The following is an 18,243-nucleotide window of genomic DNA, read 5'->3' on the forward strand; positions in this document are numbered from 1 at the left end:
AGTCCATCACATAAAATGTGCGCCAGATCTTATTTGCGAGAATTACACAATTTCCCGCGATTCGATGGACAAATCACTCAAGCTGTTGCACAGATTTTCCTCGACGATTTAATACATACCATGAACATGTATATATTAACGGACCAAGATCGAATGTATATAATTGCTCGTTGTTTAGAAAAGTCGGCGAAGATTTGGTACAGAAGTGTGGTAGGTCGGATTAAAACTTTTCAAGATTTTGTAACCTTATTCAATTTACAATACCTATCGGAACGCATGGAGAGGGCACAAAAGCGCCGCCTCTCTTCTTTAAGATATGACAAAAACAAATATGCCTCTTTATTAGCTTTTGTTCGGTATATTGTCGAAACATACAATTCCATAGCTACATCGCCGTCTGACCAAGAGTTGAAAGATTTAGTTTCAGACTGCCTTCCGAGCGAAGAATCAAAAATTCTCAAATTAGAATCTGTTAGCACAGTTCAAGACCTAATACTTAGAATAACTGAGCTAGAGTGCAACCCTAATAGTAATCAGGAAAATTTCAGTGGCGTGAAGTTTCAGAATAGAAAACCATATATAAGAAAAACTTTTATAGACCAACCTAAACAAACCCGGATTGATAATGTAGTTCAAACCGAACCTATGAACAAAGAAATTTCCGGGAAGGAGAATATGTTAAACCATCAAAATTTTAAAACTTTTATTGGAAGACAACGTAGAAATTGGAGAAAGAGTAGGAATTTCAAATATAATTGGGGGGCGAATGAAGATAATAAAATCAGACCTATGATAGAAGCTCAACACTTCCCTATGATGTATGAGAGTGGACCAATTCCTTATGTGGTGGCTGGGATGTATAATCTGAAACCAGCATTTGGGTAATATCTTTCGGTGCCACTAGTTAGTTCTCATTTCTTTCTCAATATGCCAGTTGTAACTTCGGTTACATCCACATTGAATCCACCCTATCCTTCAGTCACTGTTGCGAGCTGAACCACTAATAATCGCAATTCTGCGTTTATGGGTAATTCTTCTCTGTAAAAAAACCTGCGCAGGACTTACTTATTATTTGTATAATAGTGCTGTTAAATGTACGCCTGCGGAATTATTTATTTCTTTCTCAGCATCTGATAGACTTCGAGAACAATTTCCTAGGTACCAGAATTGCAGAGTGTGGAGAATTCGAGGCGTTATATACAAGTGGAACCTCGACTATTCTCAAAAAGAAAAAGAAATTTACAAAAGAGTTCGAATCATTTGGTAGAAATTAAGGAAAGAAATTAAATAATGGTCCAAACACACTTCCTTTCTGATGCTTTTAAGAAGATTCCACATAAGTATATGCCTGTTTACACGGGCCCTTATGTAGTAACAAAAATACACAATAACTCTGCTTCGTTAAAGGATCTAAAGGGGAGAGAAGTACCTGCTCAAGGAACGTATTAGAAGCCCTGCAGGGCTCATTTTGCTCCACCTTGACTTCCATAATATACATTTTGCCTCAACTGCTTCTTCAATTCTAATAAAGTGACAATTTTCTTCTATTAGAACTATAATATACAATACATACACCTGCAGGTTTGGACCAGGCCCGCAACCAGCCATAGAGATTTGAAGGGACCATAAATATGTTAGGGGGGGACAAGTATTTAAAAATTCTCTTACACATATCTGAATTCTGAATTGTATTTTTTGTTTTGAGGTCTGGAGAGCCCACGAAAAGATTAGGGGGATCCAGGCCCCTAGCCCCTCTGGTTGCGGGCCTGGTTTGGACCATCGCAAGCTGCAACCAATCAGAAACGTGTTTTTTAGTTGTAACGTACCGTAATACTATTACTTTGATACTATTGAATATCACCAGTTATATTAAATTTAAATACCAGAATAACATAAATTACTAATTTAGGAACCATATACATTCAAATAACACTAGTTAACAAAGGTTTTGTTACATAAAAGGAAATACCTGTTCTTAAAGGAACTTTTTGCGCTGAATTCGAATATGCACTCGGTTTTTTCCATCACGTACGATTTTCCCGTAACAGAGGGATTTTCGGGAAAATCCCTCAAAAATTTCCCTTTTCGTTTATTTTACACCCCAAGATCTTGTCCCCTTGCATATACTAACATAGAAATTATACCTAAGTATACTTTGATTCATATTTAACAAACCCTCCAAGTTTCGTAATAATCGCTTTATTCTTTCTAGAGAAATAAATATGTTTGTATGTATACTGTGTGTACTGTTTATTGCACCTTATAGTAATGCTTTCAGATCTCTTAAGTTGAGGTAAAACGTTTTGCTTTACTACCACAAACACATATATAAAATATAATACAATATAATTTACAAGTGTGACAATTTACAATAAACAATAATACAAATGTACCAAAAGGTCATGAAAAGACAATCAAAACTATCACAATATATGAAACTTCCATTGGGTTACAAAAACGTACACTACTTCCTTCTTTTGTAAGAAATGTTGCATTCTCTAACAAGACCCCAACAATAGTCCCCCATCATTGAAGGATCCCATCGTCCCTGGTACCTTTTCTCCATTGCCATTATATCTTGGTGGTATCTTTCCCCCTGTTCGTCGCTGAGAGCACCTAGGTTAGCAGGAAAGAAGCTGAGGTGGGAGTGCAAAAAGTGGATTTTTAAAGACATCCTACAACCCAACTCTTTGTATTTCTGTATCATGTCCTGTACGATTTCTGTGTAACTCTCAGCTTTGTTATTGCCCAGAAAGTTGCGCACAACACACTTAAATGCTGTCCAGACAGCTAGCTCAGCACTGTTTAACTTGCTGTCAAAGCTATCATCAAGCATTAATTTCCTAATTTGGGGACCAATAAACACTCCCGCTGAAATCTTAGCATCACTCAGGTTAGGGAACTTATCTCGCAAATACTTGAAACCTTCACCAGATGTGTCCATGGCTTTGACAAAGTTTTTCATAAGTCCTAACTTGATATGAAGTGGCGGTAGTAATATCTTATTAGGATCTACCAAAGGAGCGTATTTGACGTTGTATTCTCCAGGTACGTAATTCACTCTAGGTTCCCATTCCTTCACTTCATAATGTTTGTCATCAGCTCGGCTATCCCATAAACATAAAAACATTGGTACTTCGGGTAACCGCACTGCAGTCCTAATAAAACACCAACTACCTTGAGATCACAACATATTTGCCAACAATGGTCCTTGTAATTTATAAGATTTAGCAAAGTTCAAATGGTGTCATAGGATTCCTTAATCTTCACTGAGTGCGCAAGTGGTATAGAAGGTTTTTTATTTCCATTATGTAAAAGGACAGCTTTAAGGCTGACCTTTGACGCGTCGATAAATAACCTCCATTCTTCTGGAACGTAAGGAATTCCTAGCTTCGCCATCAACCCATTTATATCCGTACATACGCACACATTATCTTGCATTGAGAAATAGCTTGAAAATTGAACATACCTTTTCCTGTACACTGATATGTTCGTTTCTGCATCCAATAAGTTCCACTGCTGGAGCCTTGATCCCAGAAGTTCCGCCTCTTGTTTTGTCAGGTGCAAATCACGGACTAGGTCATTAAGTTCACATTGCCGGATGAAATGTGGCTCGCGAACACAGTCAGGGATGAACGTTGCATCCTTGGATGTACATGTTGATGTCGATGGTTCATCAAGGTCATGATCATCATCAGAGTATTTTGGCCATATTTCTTTACAGTTGGTAGGGGGCTCGGGAAGTGGAAGTTCACCCCCGTGCGGAATAGGTCTAATTGCGGATTTAACGTTGGGATAACTCAGTGGTGCCCCCCCCTCATGTCCATGACGCACCCCCCTCAATTGTCTATCCGTAGGTGTTCTTCCATGAAAAAAAAATCTTTTGATTAATTTTTACCCCCCCTCAAACATATTTATATGGATTTTTAACCCCCCCAAATATTTCAATGACGCAGTTTGCGTCATAGCCCCCCCTTGTGGGCACCTTTGGATAACTTATTGTGTATTGCTTTTTTTAGAATGTCCCTTAACTACTGTGAGACAAAAATAACAATCATCCAGATGGTTGGTGGGTTCTCTCCACACCATTGGTACAGCAAATTTCATGAACCTCCGTTTCCCTTTGGCCCATGCAAGTAAAGTGACGTAGCACGACGTACAAATTATGTTTGATAACATAACATAACATTTGATAACAAATATTGATAACCATTTCATGAACAAAACGAAAAAACTTGGAGAATTGTATATATATATGTATTAAGATATACATTTACTGTTTGTTTAAAAAAAAATATACGTTGGAAGTACATTCTATTTTTATACACGTTTCTAATTTACAGAGAGCAATACAAGTGTGTTGTTGACTATTGTAAATATTCTTTTTTATGTCTGTGTTTGTAGTAATAAAGCAAATCGTTTTTACCCCAACTCAGGAGATCTGAAAGCATTACTATCAGGTGCAATAAACAGTGCACACAGTATACATACAAATATATTTATTTCTCTAGAAAGAACAAAGCGATTTTTACGAAACTTTTAGGGTTTATTAAATATAAATCAAGGTATACTTAGGTATAATTTCTATGTTACTATATGTAAGGGGACAGGAGCTAGGGGAATAAAATATCTGAAAAAGGGAAATTTTTGAGGGAATTTCCCGAAAATCCCTCTGTTACGGGAAAACTGTACGTGATGGAGAGAAACCGAGTGCATATTCGAATTCAGCGCAAAAAGTTCCTTTAAGATCAGGTGATTTTTCTCATGTAACAAACAAAAAGTTTAAATTTGTTAACTAGTGTAATTAGTTCTTAAATTTAATTACGTACCATCTCAAAAGTTTGAAAATTTGTAGTTGTCGGATATACTGCTTTGTTTGCTGATACCTGACCTAAATAATCGAGTGATAGGAAATTATTTCAGAAGTCCTCGTGAGTCCAAATCTTTAGTAGAAAAGTAATTGTTTAAAGTAAACAATAATACTAAGATATATATGTGCAAAGTAACGAATAATTTATAGGTGTTTCAAAATAATCATCGTAAAAGAGCATCGTATGCAAGTAGTTATGTTAGTAATGGAAGAAGAAGAAGAAGAAGAAGAAGGAAAAGTTATAGACAGCAGACTACTGGTGGCGGAGCCTCCTGTAATTCGAAAAGTAAATGTAGCAAAATTCATGACATCGGACTGTAACCTTATCGAAAAGTGACTTTTAGATCAACCCTTAATATTATATGATTTAGTGTTAAAACAGGACTCCATCAAAATTTAGTAAAATACTGTTAGGCTGCCACCCAATAAACATTGCTTGTACGGTCTGCCATCTTAGAAAATCATGCAGTGACTGGAGTCGGAGTGCGAAGAGATTCAATAGCTGAGTCTGTGAATCTCAGAAGTAAAAACTCTTTGTAGTCGGAATCTGGTGTCTGTTTTTAAAAGAATTTGCTGCCATTCAGGTAACCTAATTTATTATTTTTAGTCGTTCAAGATTGAAGTTCCTAGTGGTTAGGTTTGGATCATTACCTAGAAACGCATATTACAATAATTATATTCATTGGATTGTATCAGCCCATGTCATGTAATATCTATGTAGTGTGTTAGTCAGTCTTAGTAATATTCCGTAGATAGCTACCTATTATATTGTAACTAACAAAGTCTCTTAATGTGAACGATCTAGCTGAAAGAATGAAAACAAAATATTGTAATGTTTCTAAATTTATTAATTTGTGGAATACAATCGAGTGATACATTCAAAATTTGAATATTATCAGAATTATTATGGAAGTACGGACTTATATGAACTGAAGTCGTCGATGCAATCGTATTTATTTCTGTCGAAGCTATTGCCATTCTTTGTTGTATTTATGGCTTGTAGCATTGATATTGTCTGAAACAATAAAAGTAATTTGTTTAAATTGACCTTATTTATCAAATAAGTGTGTTACTGCATTAATGCATACATATATTTTTTATTTCTTCATATGTACCAATGGAAATACAGAACTATAAAAACAAGATAAATAATTTCTTACAGATCTTACGGCTGGTATACAATTCTAGAAACAACCTGTAATTATTTAATAAATTAATTGCGTTCTGGGTTAAATAATTTTTGATATAGATTTTTTATTTCCTTTTCGGTTTTCCTTTAGTGCAACTTAAGTTGTAAACAATTAAACATCGAGTTTAAGTAACTGCGCAAGTCTTCTTTCTCCTATTTTGTAAGAAGGGAGAGGTACGTAACAAAGTGAAGATCCAATCCAGGATTTGCCTGGTATATTTTCTTTTTTTATGGCGTGAAAAGTAAACGTTACATAGTTTCTATGGCTAGGGTCGAGTGTTAAAAGAAATGTGCTGTTTAGAATTTACGTCTACAATGCAGTGAGTAGAGTGGGACATGGTGAGTGGTGGGTCGCAGTGGGTCATGGTGGGTGATGGGTCGCAGTGGGTACGGTTTCTGGTGGTCCGCAGTAGGTCACATGCTGTTGACCCACGACTCACTAACACTCAGAAAACTCGCCCCCCTGACCAACCGACTAACTGATCCACTCCAACTCGGATTGGCACTTTTCAGAATATCCGTACATATTTTGGAAAATTTCCAAACGGTATGTATTGGTTTCGTTTTAGGTTAAGGTATTATAAGTTTGCTGTTGCATTTTTGAATGGAATTATGATTCCCCATATTTTTTTCTATATATCGTTTGTGAAAACACATTAATGAGAAATAGAAAATACAACTGTTATCTATTCGGATTGGTTTGGGTTAAAATCTTGAAAATGAAATATTTACGTTTAATGTCCCACGATTATGCCTGTTAAGTTGAGGAAGACTATGCCATCAAAACTCCTAAAGTAAAAAATGCCTGACGTGGGTTCGATCCAAGAATCTCCAGATTACTGGGCAAGCGCTTTGACCACTAAACCCAATTACTACGCTGTAAATGATCCATCTCTATTGTCATTACGTTAGGTATCTTTGCCTCTGCTTGCAAAGTTTTATGTTATTTTTTTTTCGTTTCAAAAAGTCTTTCGTATTTCTTTTATGATTATATAAGTTAAATTATTTTCGCCAAAGTTCATATTAATAACATGAGTTGTTCTTAAACCTTTGATTCACAAGTTTGTTTCTTCTCCACACGAAACTACAGATAGAAAAGATTTAGTTCCCATACTCTGCATTTGTTTCAAAGCAGTCGCCTTTACCTGGTCAAAGACCTTCGTCCGCCACGATATAAGGATTAAGTAGTCTGTCAGGGAAGAGAGGGAGGGAGCGAGAGAGAGGGGGACAGACAGAGACAGAGAAAGGAAGAAAAAGCATGCATCACCCGAACAGGATTGGAATTCGAGTAACCATGGGCCTTATGCAGAGTCGCTGTGAGTAGTACCATAGTAAAGAGTTCGACCAACATATGTTTCCTGTAGAAGTCAGGTTTTTATTATGACGCTAATCATACGTCAAAACGACTCCACATGAGGCCCCATTAGTCTACGAACTGTCACTTTACCGATTGCGTCAACAACAGAGAAGGCTGAAAAATGAAAATTTTGTATTTGGTTCCGACGATTTAAAGTAAAATTCTGGATGGGGACAGGTTCTGATATAGGTAGAGGTAAAGAAGTTCGATAAGGCGGAAGACGTACTTGAAACCCTTGAAGTATTTGAGATTCTCTAAATTTCGTGTAATATCTGAACTTCGGGTATCATTGAAACCAACTTTGGGAATTTCGGGTGCGAAGCTCCCTATTGATCGCGCTATCTGTTTGTATGTGATGTCCGACGATAACTTTCGAACAGATTGTATGAATTTGATCAACCTTACTTTAAAATGTTCCTCTTTGCTTTCATCATACACTTATTGTTTTCCGTTGCCTTACAACAAGGAGAACTCCCTTGAGTTCGAGTATTTGTTCTTACTTTGGGCGTAATTGTGATTTTATGACTATTATTAATATTACTATTTCCTCACTATTAATATTACTTCTAATTCTATTACTATTAGTACTATAATCTTTTACTGTCATTTCTGGATCTGATTTAGTACCTTTCAGTAGTATATTTCAGCCTTTTCCCTTCCTTCATAGTAGAGTCATGGTATTATGTAGGTTATGTGAAGTAAGTAGATTTTACACCAAATTACTGGTATGTTTTAGAATATTTTTCATTTTTCATTTTAGTTTAGCGTCCCTTTGAGCAGCGAGGCTATATGAGACGTGGACCTACTGATTAACGTGGTACTGTGCTCCCGCTGGGATTCAAACCCGGGTCTTCAACCCAAAAGGCGTATACGGTAACCGCTTAGCCACAAGGGAGCTCTATGTTTTAGCATAGTTTAAAGTTATACAACCCAATTAAATTTTAACTACAATCCAAAAAAGCGAATACTGCAATGGTAATAGAAAACTAAATTACATTACATTACTAAAGATCTCTTTCCGTCAAATACTTGCTACATGTGAATGAAAAACAAGGTAGACTTGCACTTCTGCCAGTGTTCGCTTTTTTTTTTTTACCACTATCGTCTTGTCCTCCATTTTCTTCTCTGTTGCCATTTTGAAATGCTTATGATCACGTACTGCAGTAATACGTAACGATTAGAAATCGGGACTTGAGACCGCCCTTCTATTTTTAGCGCGCCTTTTTATGATCAAAATTTGGTTTGCTGCCATCTTGAAATGCCTTTGACCACGTACCGCAGTGGGACCTATTCCGTTTTCTGATAAGAAGGTTCGCCGAAAAACTCTCATTTTTGCCGTTTTCGAACATTCCTTTTCGCACCCGCAGGAGCCCGCCTCCCATGAAATTATAAGCCTGTAACCTCTAGGTGACTCGTGCAAAGAATCACTCGATTCGGTTCGGTTCACCAGTTTATAATATTAGCGTGATTATACTTCGTCACTTTCCTGTTGCCTCCATTTTCTATTAGCCACCATGTTGAAATAAAATGGTGCTACTGACAACTTTCACAGCCGGTTTTGTTGTCTGTGGTACAATGTTAGTGCTTGTAAAACCATATTGCTCTATCTGGTGACCTTTGCATGGCGCAGACACACACATTCACGGCTCGAGCCGTTACTTTAGCCCGTCCCCTCTTATAGGGTAGGCTAAAAAGGAGAGAAAATGAGTCAGAGTGGACTGCCGGACAGCTAGTATAAGTTCCGAATCAAAATTTCTTGGAAAGCCATGCTAACATCTAGTAGTATCCATCCCCTCTCCTATGGGGTTATATTGATAAATTCTAAACCTTTCAAATTATAGGTAAAATATGAAGTATCAATAAGCACGTTTTCCTTCATACCTGACAATTATTCTTAATATCTGCATTGTTATCGGAAGTTAAGATTTCATGGCAACCTTGCTAGCAAAGCGTGTTAGCTTCCTGCATACCGAAGCTAGGGATTCTTAATTTGAATGTCAGTCAGGCATGTATATTTCTTTTGCCACCATTAGCCTCACACATAAGAGACGGGCATTAAACCACATCAAAAACAGAATTCATGATTGACAAAAATTGATGACATTTGAAAACTTTTGAACACTCGACTAATGAAGTTTCGTAATGGTTCGACAATAGTCGAAATGTTAGTATAAATTGAACGTTTGGATAATGTTCGAAATTTTGATAATACCTAAAGTTTAGAGAATACGAGAAATGTTAATATTCGAAGTTTCGGGTATACCTGAAATTTCATTAATAATGAAATTTTTAAAATTTCCGGAAATTTTGATAACACTAGAACTTTCAAATATCCGAAACTTTGATAATATTCAAACTTTCGATAATACCCGAAAATTCGATAACATTCGTGCTTTCAATTAGTGATGGGTAGTTCGAGAACGATTCGTTCCAGAAGAATGAATCCTTTAGTGAAATGAAAGGATCGAATCTCTGAAAGGAATCGGATTGACTGGCGGAATCAAAAGACGGATTCGGTCAGCGGAAGGAAGGGACGGATTGAGATAGTGGATTCGGTTAATGGAACTAGAGGACAGAACCAAACAACACAAGTTCAAGAGTAGACCCAGTTGGTGAATTGATATAGATGGAATGAGATAAAAGCAATACTGCAAAACAGATGGATAATGTATGACAGAGTATGAGAAAACGGCCTACTGCGCAAGCCTACAAACAACCAAGCCTACTGTATGTGAATTTTGTATCCCTTCTAAGAATATTCTGATCACGAAACTCCCCTGCCAATGACGGCAGTGGGGTGGGTGGCAAATAGTCTTACCAGAATGTATATTGATTTTTTCCCTTCCACAGATGTTCAAGGTTACCAGGAACTGATTAACTGAATTTTTTTACTGCTACTGATTTATTTGTATTTCAATTCAGAAAATGAGTTACAATTACAATCTTACAATTACGACAGTAAGTTAAAGTATAACACGATGATCACACACTCACACACACACACACACACACACACACACACATATATATATATATATATATATCTATCTATCTATCTATATATATATATATATATATATATATATAGAGAGAGAGAGAGAGAGAGAGTACTGGGGGCAAGAGTTCGTGGGGGGCAAGAATACGATTCCCTAAAATCAGGGGAATATATTCACGTATGAAAATAATGCGCCACGTGGAGTTTGATGTTAATGGCGACTATAACCTAAAGAAGTTTGAGTGTGCTGCGGAAAATTACAAGCTATCTAGGCAAATATTTATGTTTTTCTAGTAGTTTGATATAATAATGGGAAATAAGTTGTTAGGAATAACTTACACAATTTTTTAACGATTTCAAAGTACTATAAAGCGTTAGTTTCTAACATATCCATTGTTTGACACGATGGAGTAAATTGATATTTTTCCAACCGTTGTCTGTGCAACATCACGGGAAAGTCCATTGTGTAGTGAGTGGGCAAGTGCACACAGATACCGACAGGCCAAGAGTACGCGTGCGTACTCTTGCACCTTCTTTTATATCAAAAAACAACCCAATTTGATTTAGACCTGACCAGGCCCGTGCTGGCCCACCGGGACATGTCCCAGTGCGCGCTCTGTAACATCACATTATAAATAAAGGTACCTTTTTAAAATAATAAATTCTTATAGTTGTTATTGATAAAGAACCCGTGATAAGTGGAGTGTCCTCTTTTCATAAGGCGCCCTTGCGAAACCATATTAAAGAAGGGTACAGTGAGCCCTTATAAAAGGAGCCCCAGAAAATATCATATTATATATATATATATAATTTTTCTGTATACCAGTTTTTCAAGAAAATATGTATAAAGCCAGTAAAGCAATTAATATATTGGTCTATTTGGTAAGATAATATATATTTTTCGTGCTGGTACTCATTTATTGCCAAAAAAAAAAAAAAATTGCAGAAGTTACGTACAATCGATATAGCGCAATTTAAACAATTCAAGATTTTAAAGCCTTTTTATTTATAACTTTAATTGTTCCTGACTGTTTTAGAGCAGTCAGTGTTCAAATAATCAGTGCCACTCTATATTATAAAATTAAAAGTGACTGTGATTGTGACTCTTAATCTCTTGAACCGCCCAACCGATCTCGATCAAATTTCCAACGTGGATGCGGTTCTGCCGTGGGAGTGTTTTTAGCTATTTACTTTGACGGTAGAACTTAGGGGCCGGGGAGGACGAAGACATAGAAAAAATAAATAAAACTTAATAACTCTTGAACCACCAGACCCATCTTGATCAAATTTTCAATGTAGATTAGGTTCAAGACTGGCATGATTTTTATCATTTCACTTTGACGGAGCAACGTAGGGGAGGAGTTAGAGGGGGAGATATACAAAAATCAATAAATATAAAAAACAAAAATTACTATGTTCCTGAATTAATAACTTTTGAACCATCTGATCGATCTCATTCGGATTTTCAACATATATGAAGTTCAAACCTGAGAAGTCTTTTATCATTTCATTTTGACAGTAGATCTTAGGGGAGGGAGAGGGGAGGAGGGAAAATATATGAAAATGAATAAAACTTAATAACTCTTGAACCTCCTCACCAATCTCGATCAAACTTTCAATATAGATAAGGTTCGGTACTGAGATGTTTTCTTCACTTCAATTTTACAGTGTACAATAAAATCCATTAGTGTATCCTCGTCGCCAAAAGTGCCTTTACATCGCCGTGACGGGTATGTGACCGCGCAGTACTCCAAGGAAGGGATGGTTGCATAAGAAATTGTGATTAATTTTGAACAGTTTTTATTTTGACTAGAGAAATAACGTAGATATAGGGAGCAAAGGAAAAGATTTGAAGCATCAGTACACTATCATCTCTGAAAAGATTCGTATTCTCAGTTTTTCATTTTATTCTCTTATATGTTAAGTTAATAACTGCTGACAACTGCTACTAGCGCTTTTCACTCTTCAGGAATTTACTACGACATGTTCGCAGGACACTTTTCTAAGTCCTAAATGTATGCGTGAATTATTTCATTCGTCTCACTGTCCTTATGCTGAACGTATGTTTCGCTGTCGTCAAGCAAGGGTTGTAATAAATGTAAATAAGGTTCTTATTATTAAATAAAACACAGAAGTATCTATTCCATGTATAGCACAATATAATACAGTAATTAACCAACACGATAATCACTAACGCCCGCAGGATTTTTTTCGAACGGGGGGGAGGGGCAAAAGACCGATATAGAGTTTTTTTTTTATTTATTGCCCTATATATATATTAAAAGTCATAGTTTATCATTGATAGCGTATATCCTCTTACTTTTTAAAATCGCCAGTTTAACCTATTAGTCAGAACATACATCTCCAGATATAATGTAGAGGGAAAAGAAGGAAAGAGATATGAAAAGTGGCGTAAGTAATTTTACTGCACTCTGGATAATCCATTACTCATACCCCCCCCTGTCCCACGCATTTCAACTGCTGCGTTATATATATATGGTTCCATGTCAGAAGGGCCCGAAAAAGGGCTAGGATAGAAAGGCCCGAGTCAAAACGGGGCTCGGTTTTAAAAGGCCCCGCGTCAAAAGAGCAAGTTCAAAAGTGGCCCCGCGACAAAAATGCCCGAGTCGAAAATGCACAGCGTGAAAATGTTCCCGTCGTCAAAGGGGCCCGGGTCAAAGATCATCGCGAGAAGAGAGTCCGAGACAAAAGGGCCCTATGTAAAAAAAACGGAGAAAGTGGACACCGCCTCAAAAAGACACGGGTCAAAAGATCCTTGCGAGTAAAGAGGCCGAGTCAAAAAGGCCTTATGTCAAAAAAGCCGGGTCAAAAAGGACCCCGTTTCAAAAGGGGACAGATCAAGACGGTCCCGTGTCAAAATGTCCCGAGTCAAAAAGACCCCGCGGCAAAAAGCCCCGAGTCAAAAAGGCCCCGCGTCAAAAGGAGCCAAGTCAAAAGTGCCCCGCGTCAAAGGGGTCGGCAAATACAATTCCACGGCTAAAAAACCTGAGATCAGGAGTGAAAACCAGTAGAAAGATACATATGACCAGTGGCGTAACTAATTTTATTGTGCCCTGGTCGTTCATCCAACTCATACCTTCCCTCTGCCGCCCGCATTTCAGCTGGTATATATATATATATTTCTATGTCAGAAGGGCACGGACAAAAGACAAGAATAGAAATGCCCGAATAAAAAGGGTCGAAAGAGCCCTGCGACAAAAGGATCCGAATCTAAACAGCCCCGCTGTCAAAAGGGCCGGAATCAAAAGGACGTCGCGACAAAAAGCCCCTATCAAAAATGTCCGAGTCAAAAGGGATCTCACCTCAAAAAGGACACGGGTCAAAACGGTCCCGGGTCAAAAGGGTTACAGGCGAAAGGGCACCGCGAAAGGAAGCCCGAGTCAAAAAGGCCTCCGTTAAAACGGGACGAGTCAAAAGACCCCTGCGTCAAAAAGGACCGACTCAAAAGGCTCCTCATCAAAAGGGCCCGGCAATATAATTTCACGGCGAAAAAGCCTGAGATCAGGACTGGAAATCAGGAGAAAGAAAGAGATATGATCAGTGGTGTAACAAATTTTACTGCGCCCTGGTCATTGATCATGTATTTAATCATACCTGCTCCTGCCCTGTCCCACACAGAGTTGATATATATATATATATATATATATATATATATATATATATATATATATATATATATATATATATATATATATAGTTATGTCAGAAGGACATGGACAAAAAGGCGAAGACAGAAATGCCCAAGTAAACTGGACCCCGGTCAAAGGGAACCGGCGACAAAAGGGTCCAAGTCAAAAGGGCCCCGCTGTCAAAAGTGCCAAAGTCAAAAGGTCGTCGTGACAAAAGGGTCCTATCTAAAAATGCCCGGTGAAAAAGGACACCGCATCAAAAGGGCACGGGTGAAGACTGTCCCGTGTCAAAAGTTCCCGAGTCGAAAGGGACACGCTACAAATTGTCCCCAGTCAAAAGAGGCCCCGCGTTAAAAGAGGCCATGTCAAAGAAGCCCCGCGTCAAAAAGACCCCGGGATAAAAGGCCCGGTAAATACAATTCCACGGCTAAAGAGCCTGAGATCAAGAGTGGAAATGAGGAGAAAGAAAGATATATGACCACTTACGTAAGTATTTTTACTGTGCCCTGGATCGTTGAACATCTATTTACTCATAACTTCCCCCTGCCCAACGCATTTCAGCTGGTGAATATATATTCTATGCCAGAAGGGCGAGGACCGAAATGCCCGAGTCAAAAGAGCCCCGGGCGAAAGGGCCCCATGACAAACCTGCGCTAGTCAAAAACGGTCCCGCGCCTAAAGGGCTCGGCGACCAAAGGGGCCGAGTCAAAAGGGTCCAAGTCAAAACGGCCCCGAGTAGAAAGAGCCCGGGTAAGGAGTCGGCGCCAAATGAGCCCGCGTCAAAAGGGCGCTGTTTCAAAAGTGCCCTGGTCAAAAGGTCTGGAGTCAAAACGGCCGCGCACCAATACCGTTCGAGTCGAAAGTGCCACGCGTAAAATAGTCCCGACTGAAAAAGGCCCCGCGTCAAAAGGGCCCGGTTCCACGGCTAAAAAGGCTGAGATCAAAGTACGAGAGGAAATCGAGCATGCACAAGTATATATTGTCCCTTTGGTAAGTTGATGGTTTTGTGCAAAAGAAGGGAAAATATCTGTAGTTATTAGTAGCAAATATGAAATTTGAATGGTGATATAAGTTTTGTTTGGTTGTTGATTGTTCTTCAACAAATGCTATTACTTAAGTCATTCTCCATTAAAGTAAGGTTGCACTCCCGTCCCTCGGAGTTTGTATTCTCGTTACTTTATGTATTATTCATTTTCCCCTTAGTTCTAAAATTCGATTTCTAGCCCTAGATCAAAGTATAGTATGAAAAATATTCTGTGAAGGCGATTAGTTTAATTTTGCAGTCAGAAGGCACATGTGGAGCTGTATACAGGATTAGTGAAAAGTATTGGGACAGAACAATAACAACGACGTGCGTGGATGGAGGCAAAAAATGTTACAATTGGCATTATTGCATTGACTTGGAGTGGGGTCACCTTCGAACCGATCTTGAATTCCGCCATATTGCATATCACACAATATTATTAAATATAAAAGGTTATGTTTTTAGACTAACTTATATCTTAATATTCCTACAAATGAGAATGGGAACTCGTTTGTGACACATCATCTGTTTGGGACAGAGTATGCTCTGTTTTACAGGGTGTCCGATGTTTAAAAGTAAATTAAAGACATTCAGTAAAGCGACATCAGCATCATCCCTATTTATCGTATGATCATACTTCAGGTCTCGTTTTATCACAATACAGCAGCCTTTTAAATGGTAAACTTTGCATAAAACATTGCGACAGCTAACACCGTGCAGTTAGGCCACCAAATATACATCTTCTTATCACATAGTCGTGTCAGGTAAAGAGACCCCTCTCTCACCTCCTTTCTTCTCTTCCATACTAAAATTAGCTAACAACATGAGCGCAATTCTTATTTCAAACTATACATGTATTAGTATAGATAAAAAGAAATAACAAAAAAGAGACGAAACAAGATTCATAGGTTGATGTAGGGAAAAACTTAAACACCCACAATGAAAAATTGAAACCAATGAATGTCTATTACACAGAGATTCAGAAATGAGCAGAGAGAGAGAGAAGAGAAAAGGAGAGGAGAAGAAGAAAAAGTAACGGGAGAAAAGATAAAACTGCGGAATTCAAACGTAGTAAGAAAATAACCTAACATTATAAAGTTCCGTTTCCAGAAATCCACCAGTAATATAGAAATAATGTTTGTTTTTACATAGTTTTTCAGAACTATTCGAATATATAGACGATCCTTTAAATATTTATTATGTTACTTTCATAATGGATAGCATACTCAATTTCAAGTAGAACTGTAGACCTCCGAGACACATCTAGGAAAATGTCAAAGGTTTAACACACATGCTTTGTTTCCGCGTGATTCGACTGCAAATTCGGTAGTTTTCGTTGGACGTAATGATCCAAAATACATTCTAATATACCCAGTAGACAGAGTTGGTCATATCTTCCATTTCAGACTACTAATCCGAACTGAACGAAAAAAACGAAACGAAAAGAAAAGAGAAAGAAAGAAAAAAGAGAAAATTGAAGAGTGCTATTTTATTGCTAAATATCTATCAGATATAACCTATATTAAAAGTCCAAACTGTATCGTAATGGAAAGCTACAAATGTTGGAAAGGAAAAGTTCATGTTTCTCATAGATGTAGCATCTTTCAAATTTCAACGTTAATAAAACACATTGAATTATAGGACGGGAACAAATATTGTGTCGAACTAGTAAAATAAAATTTTGTTTTCAAATAACCAGAGAGGTACCATTTTCTAGTCTTTTCCGAAGAGTTATCTGTTCCGAACATCCAGCATTGATTTCATCTCTTCCGAATATAACGTAATTTGCACAGAGAGAAAGAACACGCTAAGAGCTCATACGCATCATCGTGTCAGTCGTATGATGTTGGTTAGGTTATAGACCACCACTGGATCGAGGAATTTAAATCCGTAGTGAACCAGTAATTCGACTGAGATTCGGTAACCCAGAGGATAAAAAAGAGATTTTACTTATTCCCTTGCGTTTAAACAGTATTTCTGTCAGATATGACTAAGGCCGTTGATGTTATCCCCAGAGCACGAAAAACACGACGCCGAAGTTAACAGTTAATTAGATTCCCCGGACCAGGCTTCTGCTCCGTTTTAACTTTGGAATATGAACTGCATGTATGTGTGAGAGGGAGAGAGCTAGAGAAGTGAAAGATGCAAAGACAGATAGAGAAACGTCAAGAAAGAAAGAGAGAGGGACGGGACGAATATAAATATGAAGCATACTTACTATTGCAGTGTATGATATAGAACGCACACACTATTTACTCGAACTATCGCTAGTGATGCCTTGTAAGTTCTCCATCAGGAGATGAGTCTCTGTTTGCAGCCATTATTTTATGCCAAAAAATCATACTACCTGATGGAGTATCGAACCAAGATTTTTCATTTGGAAGTCTGACACGTTACCACTACATCACCGATTGCTTTAGCCAAACTTTGTTTAACAAATGGTGTAATGTTTCTTTCTGAGAACGATAACACGAAAATTGCATACTGCAAATCAATGATGTCTTTGGAATGTCCTGGTAATTCTTGTCCTCTTTCCCATCCAACATTCGTAAATCGTCTCTATCATGATACAGGTGTTTGCTTTCACATTGTTATGTATTGCTTGTCCAGTATGATAAGTCGATTCTTCACAATCACTATGCTACGAGGGTCATCCGGAAATTGGTACCCGTTTGTGCAATAAAGACACAGCAGTACATATTAACAAATATACAGATTTTTATTGGAAAGAACATACTTTACACTACTTCTCCACATAATCACCAAGCAAATTTAGGCATTTGTCATATCGTGTGACGAGTTTTTGTATTCCAGCGTCATAGTTCTCCACCACCAGCGTATTGAGATACGTAGTCACGCCTCCTTTAAGTTCGTCATCACTGTCAAATCTTTTTCCCGCCAGAAAGTCGAGACACATTAGGAAAATGTTCACAGAGTTCATCAATTGTGACGCGCCGATCGTTCCTCACTCATTCGTCTACTGACCTCAGCAGTTCGTCTGTAATGACAGATGGTCTCCCTGAACGCTCCTCGTCGTGTGTACTCCCCCTCCCCAGGTTGAAGTTGCGACACCAGCGCCGAACAGACGACTCGTCCATCGCATTGTCTCCATACACCTCCTTTAATTGGGGATGAATTTCACAAGGTCGAACGTTTCG

General features: G+C 37.9%; 1 protein-coding gene across 1 annotated transcript in view; it reads left to right on the forward strand.

Moving 5' to 3' along the window:
* The first annotated feature begins 5,118 nt into the window (after positions 1-5,118).
* LOC145681868 (uncharacterized) overlaps positions 5,119-18,243 on the forward strand; it is a 197,819-nt gene continuing 184,694 nt past the window's right edge. The window contains exon 1 of the mRNA XM_081753474.1: positions 5,119-5,454. The gene's annotated coding sequence lies outside the window, so the exon portion shown is untranslated. The remainder of the gene's footprint in view (positions 5,455-18,243) is intronic.

This window comes from Thermobia domestica, chromosome 3 (assembly GCF_964235325.1).
Source record: "Thermobia domestica chromosome 3, izTheDome1.hap1.1, whole genome shotgun sequence".
In the NCBI taxonomy this organism is placed as follows: Eukaryota; Metazoa; Arthropoda; class Insecta; order Zygentoma; family Lepismatidae; genus Thermobia; species Thermobia domestica.